General features: G+C 43.4%; 1 long non-coding RNA gene across 1 annotated transcript; it reads left to right on the top strand.

The window, feature by feature from the left end:
* Nucleotides 1-2,279: 2,279 nt before the first annotated feature.
* On the top strand, nt 2,280-5,453 carry LOC143990188 (uncharacterized). The gene is made up of 2 exons (XR_013277204.1): nt 2,280-2,364; nt 5,221-5,453. It is a non-coding gene; the product is annotated as an uncharacterized LOC143990188 (long non-coding RNA).
* The last annotated feature ends 998 nt before the right edge of the window (nt 5,454-6,451 follow it).

The following is a 6,451-nucleotide window of genomic DNA, read 5'->3' as shown; positions in this document are numbered from 1 at the left end:
GGGGTGATGGGGTAGCCATGCCATTTTTCTCAAAGATTTTCCTCCATATTGCTAGGACAAGACATTACTTAAAGAGGAAGTAAACCCTGATGGGTTTACTTCCTCTTTCATTCCCTGCAAAGGCAAAGCATAATGGACTACTATGCATCGCATAGTAGCCCATTATGTGTCACTTACCTGACACAGGAGCCAGCGAAGTCGCCGCTGTCCCCTGTAGTCCGCCGCATCCATCTTGCTGGTGGCGTCTCGCAGCTCCGCCGCTGTCATTCGGCGAAGCCGCGATGACGTCACTCCCGCGCATGCGCACGGGAGTCGACACGCGCGGCAGCTCCATTCTTGGAAATGCCGCGCTCAGTGCGCCTGCGCGCCGCTGTCTACGGCGCATGCGCCGTAGACAGCGGTGCCCGTTTTCGGGCAAATATCTCCTAAACCATATAGGTTTGGAAGATATTTCTTGGACCTACAGGTAAGCCTTAATCTAGGCTTACCTGTAGGTCAAAGTGGTTTGTAAGGGTTTACAACCACTTTAATAATTACTTAATTAATGCTTTAATAGCCGCAAGCAGTTTTAAATGGCTTTTTTTCCTTTACAAATGTCATTTTGTGCAGGGATTGTTCTAAACATGGGAAACACATGCCACTTCACAGGCATACTTTAGACACCCCCCAGGTATGATATTTAAAGTAATATTTCACTTTTTTTTCACTTTATGCATCATTAAAATGACTGCTCCAGAAAAAACTTCAGTTTTTAAAACTTATTTTTGCATTGATACATGTCCCCTGGGGCAGGTCCCGGGTCCCCAAACCCTTTTTAGGACAATAACATGCATATTTGCCGTTATAATTAGCACTTTAGATTTCGAACATTCGCGTCCATTGTAATTAATAGGGTTCTGACGTTCGTGCAAACTTTCAGTCCGTTCGCAGGTTCTGGTGCGAACCAAACCGGGGGGTGTTTGGCTCATCCCTACTCATATGCATGCTCGTCATCCTCATCAGGGTTTCGACCGGACTGCAATTCGTCCTCGAAACCTACTTGAGTGGGCAGGTGCTCACATTCGATGATGACTGGCACTGAATCCCGGTTTTCACTGTACAGGGCAGATGGCAGGCAGCATGCATGGAGTCAAGTGGGTGAGCGTTTTGCTGATGTCAACGTTGTGGATCGAGTGGCCCATGGTGGCAGTGGGGTTATGGTATGGGTAGGCATATGCTATGAATGATGAAAACAGGTGCATTTTATAGATGGCATCTTGAATGCACAGAGATACTGTGATGAGATCTTGAGGCCCATTGTTGTGCCATTCATCCACAACCATAACCTAATGTTGCAGCATGATAATGTACGGCCCCATGTTGCAAGGATCTGTACATAATTCCTAGAAGCTCAAAAAATCCCAGTTCTTGCATGGATAGAATACTCACTGGACATGTCACCCATTGAGCATGTTTGTGATGGTCTGGATCGGCGTATACGACAGCGTGTTCCAGTTCCTGCCAATATCCAGCAACTTTGCAAAGAGAAATGGATCAACATTCCACAGGCCACAATCAACAACCTGATCAACTCTATGCGAAGGAGATGTGCTGCACTGCGTGAGGCAAATGGTGGTCACACCAGATACTGACTGGTTTTCGGACTCCCCCCAATACAGTAAAACTGTACATTTTAGAGTGGCCTTTTATTGTGGCCAGCCTAAGGCATACTTGTTCAATGGATGGATTATCTCAGCAAAGGAGAAGTGCTCACTAATACAGATTTAGAAAGATTTGTGAGAAATATTTGAGAGAAATAGGCCTTTTGTGTACATAGAATAAGTCATAGATCTTTGCGTTCAGCTCATGATAAATAGGGGTAAACACAAAAGTGTTGCGTTTATAATTTTGCTTAGTTTATATATAGTTTATAGTTTATATATAGTTCCTTGTGGGTATTCTGTCCCTATAGAACCAGTAGGCCCAGTACAATGGAAATATTTCAAAAAAATACATCTGTACTGGTGACATTCCTGTTCAGCACTACTTAGCAGCAAGACATAACACTGAACTGACCTCCTAAGGCATCAATTTACTAAACTGTATGCATTTGTAAGTTTGTTGTTTCTTCATGATCATTTTTACATTAAAATGGTCAATTCATGTTCATAAAAATGACATGGGGCTATAATTAGTGCACACAGTGCATATTTATTGGGAGCTTTAATTTCTTATGCATGTGTACTTTGTCTCGTAACGTGTTGTTTATTTCTCTTGTTATCTTAACTCTACCTGAGTGTCTTTGTTTCCTGGTTTCCTCAGTAGGCACCTCAGAGAACCTCTCCATTAATGGCAATGAGAATCTAGATGTACTGTATTTTAAAGGTAGTGTACATGATAATGTTTCCATTGTTTTAACTAGGTATTACTGTAGTTATATTCCCTGTGTTGTTTGTTCACCTTACTGTGTAATGATGGGGTCACATGTTGTAGCTGCAGTTTGTAATGTAATAGCTAATCTGTTCCCCTATATCTACAGTATGTATTCTTTCACCTAGCTTGTCCCTATTAATAAAAGGGACAGGCAACTTCTTGTTCCAGGCCATGCAGCATCCGTGCCCTGCCATTTCCTCTGTGTTGTATCACAAATGTGGGGGTGCTAATGTGATGAAAACAAATATCTCTCAGCATGGTGATCTCTCTGTGAATGTGCTACCTGTTTGTGTCTGTGTCAGATCTAATTACTGCACCAGTGCCAGACCGAGAGGCCCAGAGATTGTGGGATATGTCATTTCTTCACAGGTACAGGTACACATGTCAGTTCTCAGATTACAGACAGAGATCATGCATTAACCTGGGCATTGGCATGCCTCATGTTTGAACACAAAAAGAAACGCCTTATGTCACGTACATATGGTCGGACTTGCCAACGGGATAACCTCCGTTGACATTTCCAACGGAAAAATTTAGAACATGTTCTCTATCTAAGTCCATCGGAAATTTCCGACAGAAAAAGTATGATGGAGCATACACACGGTCGGAATGTCCGACCAAAAGCTCCCATCTGACTTTTTCTGTCAGAAATTCCGACGATGTGTACGCGGCATTACACTGGAACGTGAATATTTACTCTGCTATAAGCTGAGCACACAGGCCGACAAGTTACACCATAGGGGCTCTTTCACACTGAAGGGATTTTTAAGCACTTTTGTGTTAGAAAAAGGCATTGAAAAGCTCAAGAAAAATGCTTCTCTTTAAAATCAATGAATGTTTTCACACTGAGGTAGTGTGCTTTTAGTTGCAGCGAAAAAAACCCTGCTTGCAGCATCTGTGGAGCATGTTTGGGGAGCTGAAAGAAATGCACCGAAAACTTTCCTCTCCATTGAAATGAATAGGAACCACCTCAAAAGTGCCTCAAAAATGCCCCCACTAAGCATTTTTGGTGCAGTTTTTGAGTCACATGTCCTTTAAAAAACGCACCAAAAGTGATGCAAAAGCACCACAAAAGCGCCGCAAAAAATGCTCCATTAATGCATAGGTGTTTTAATGGCAGTTTTGAAGTGAACCAGTATGAAAGTGCCCTTACATGATCAATGTACATCTTAAGCAGGTGAAAACACAAAAGAAAAGATTTACTTAAACTGGTGTACACAGAATGTGGTGCAGCTGTGCATAAAAACCAATCAGCTTCTAACTTGAGCTTGTTCAACTAAGCTTTGACAATAAAACCTAGAACCCCCTTGGTTACTGTGACAGACCCAACAGAACACGGCTTTTGGAGGGGACTGCCAAGTAGGCTCTTACCTACTGACTATGGACCCTGGCTTTTGAGGGGGCTCTATTCTTGGGAGGTGCATGTCTGGGGGACCCTTTGAGTTGTCTTGCTTTGAATTTGGGTCCATGTCTCACAGTAACAAACAATCACTTGAAACCTAGGACCTAAATACAGATTTATGGCCTTTGTGCCCAAACCGGCAATGACTGCTTCACCCCCTCCTAAACTGTGAGACTCAGAGCAGATGTTTAAATAATCAGCCCAAAACAAACTGAAGCTGGGGTCTCCTGCTATAATCTGTTTACTAAGGTGTCTTTCCCTCATGGTATCATTTCCACATTGTATGCCTTCTAGGTGTGAATTCCCATTATTAATCAAGTCACCTATTGTTTCTGTCTGTCTGCTAATTATTTTAGAGTTTTGGACAGCCCTAGGTTTTTTTACTTGAGAACCAGTGCTGAATGGTCTGGATCAGCACTGAGTCATCTAGGCTTGTCTAGGTGACTAGTTGTTAATTAGCTTATTGTTTATTTTTATGCTGGCTGTTCCTCAGCTAAGTCGATTTAGAGTTTGCATAATGTGATTAAGCTCTTATTTGATTTTTTGGTTGCTTAATATTCTGTGTCAGTTTACAATAATGTCAGTTCCAGTTTGAACCTAAGCTAATGTCATTTAGTTCTTGGGTGCAATATTCAGCTATAATACCTGATTACTGGTTGTAGACTGGAGGAAGCTGTATATTGACGGAAGCACCCGAGAGGGGTTCCAAGTGATTGGTTACAGTTACTATGCACAGCTGTTTGATTATAGAAGTGGGGTATTCATAAGCCTGCAACAGTGTATGGTGCCCCCTGGATAATAATTACAGACATTTAAGAGAAAACAGTCACGGTGCAAGATATATATAAAAAATACTAGTTAGATGATTATGCAAACTAAGAATAGAACATGTGCAAATGATACAAAAGAGACCTCTTTTGTATCTATGACTATGCCTATAAAAGTGAAACATGTCAGAGGGGTGGTCTCCAGGCAGGGATTAGCTGTGTTGTTTTTATGGCTAAAAGAAAATTTACTGAGCTGAGTGACGTCATTGGTGTTCTGGTTCTCCTTTTCTCGCCTGTTCTGTCTGACACCTGTCAGCTGGGCAGGATGTGAAAGAAAATTTGTCATGTGGACACAGTTATTAACATATTCCTGAATAAAAATATACATACAGCGCTAATAAATCACTAAATTGTGCAAGTAGTATACATAAATAACATATATCAATGTGTGAAAAATAAATAGTATACATAAATAAATGAATATTGTCAAAAAAAAAACATTTGAAATATTCTGAAAGAGGAACTTCACTCTCTCAGTCAACATTGACCATGTTAAATCTTTATGCTGCTAACATTACTAAATAGATAGGAAAGTATATCATATTTACTTGTTTTAAACTTTTTTTTTTTCATTCCTAGTTTCCATGCCTAGGCAAATGATGTCATACATCCCAGGAGTTTTCTGGAGGAGAGGAGGGGTTTTCTCAGCTAAGCACACCCTCCTGTCTGCATGCCTGAGCTAAGGGCAGATGGATCCCAAGAAGTAAATGCTACATGTATCATTTGCCCTTACTCAAGATGGCCCTGGCCAGAAATGCTAGTGGGTGTTTTTCTAAGTGATTTCTCAGCAAAATAAAGCATGGAGACATGGATGGATGGGTGAATTTGCTTTGAATATTAAAAAATGAAATGGCGCTTTTGGTTTGTGGTGCTCAGATACAGCGTTTTTCTGCTTTAAACACTTGCCGACCGCCGCACGACGATGTACGTCGACAGAATGGCACGGGCAGGCATATGGGCGTACATGTACGTCCCTGCCTTCCCGCGGGTGGGGGGCCCGATCGGGCCCCCCCCGGTGCCAGCGGCGGTCGGTATCCGTTCAGGAGCGATCCGGGATGAGGGGGCGGCCATTCGTTCATGGCCACCCCCTCGCGATCGCTCCTGACGAATGGAAGTGAAGCGTGACATCACTTCCTCTCCTGTAATGTAAACACAGGCAGAGGAAGTGATGTAATCTCTCCTCCGTGTCGGTATTTTTCGTTCCGGCACCGGGGAGAGAGGATCGGTGAGTTGCACCAACACACCACACGTACAGTAGAACATGCCAGGCACACTCTCACCCCCCCCTTCACCCCCCGATCACCCCCCCAATCACCCCTGCACCCCCAGTCACAGTGACACCAATTGCATTATTTTTTTTTTTTTTGCATTGGTGTCATTTGTGACTGTAATAACTGTTAGGGCAGTTAGGGTTAGCCCCCTTTAGTTCTAAGGTACCCCCCGTCGCCAGTGTCACCAAGGCTGGGTTCACATTGCAGCGGTTTATGAGAACGGATGTGATTCGCACCGCACTGCAGTGCAAATCACATCCGATCTCTGTGCGATTCGAGTTCAGCCATACAGATAGTATGGCTGAATTCGCGTCGCACCCGCCGCACCCGCCGCACCCGCCGCACCCGCCGCAGACTCGCACGGGACCCTTTTTTTGGTCCGCAGCAGAATCGGATCGCATAGGTGTTCACACCATGCGATCCGATTCCTGTCCGAGTTTTTTTTTTGCATTGGTGTCATTTGTGACTGTAATAACTGTTAGAGCAGTTAGGGTTAGCCCCCTTTAGTTCTAAGGTATCCCCCTAACCCCCCCAATAAA

This window comes from Lithobates pipiens, unplaced genomic scaffold (assembly GCF_037356315.1).
Source record: "Lithobates pipiens isolate NorthernLeopardFrog02 unplaced genomic scaffold, aLitPip1_a1.2 Scaffold_18, whole genome shotgun sequence".
NCBI lineage: Eukaryota > Metazoa > Chordata > Amphibia > Anura > Ranidae > Lithobates > Lithobates pipiens.
Note: the sequence above shows the minus strand (reverse complement) of the source record. Positions and strands in the feature narration are given on the sequence as shown.